This window comes from Ramularia collo-cygni (genome assembly GCF_900074925.1).
Source record: "Ramularia collo-cygni strain URUG2 genome assembly, contig: RCC_scaffold01, whole genome shotgun sequence".
Lineage (NCBI taxonomy): Eukaryota > Fungi > Ascomycota > Dothideomycetes > Mycosphaerellales > Mycosphaerellaceae > Ramularia > Ramularia collo-cygni.
The window spans coordinates 3,561,127-3,561,623 of NW_019716255.1; positions in this window are offsets into that span (position 1 = coordinate 3,561,127).

Here is a 497-nt window from a genome sequence, read left to right on the forward strand (position 1 = left end):
GCGGGCGGCGCGCCTAGGGGCTATTTCGTTAGGATCTAATAGATCGCTACCCTTAGAGAGGAAGAAGAATTAGAATTATAAGGGTAAAGATATAGTAATATATTAGACACCCGTAATTACTCGATTAGAGATAAGACTAATTCTTATAGGTTAAATGTACGCTATACGTAGGAGTTATATATACGCTAAGCCTACGCTAAGCAGTTAGGTTATATTATACTCCCTTCTCTAAGGTTAGTTAATCTAGCTACCTCTATTAATCCTATTATTATAAGGGCTCTTACACGGCCCTTATACTTATAGCCTAACGCGCCTATTAAGAAGGATTAGGATAAACATTACCTTACGCATCTAAGCATCGGTAATGCGTAAGAAGCCTAGGACACTATCTAAGCTTATCGTACTCGGCTCTAAGAGAGTTACTAACCGTATAAGCAGCCGCTCCGAGGTAGCTACTAGATTAAAACCGCCTTAACTACGAGGCCGAAAGACTAAGA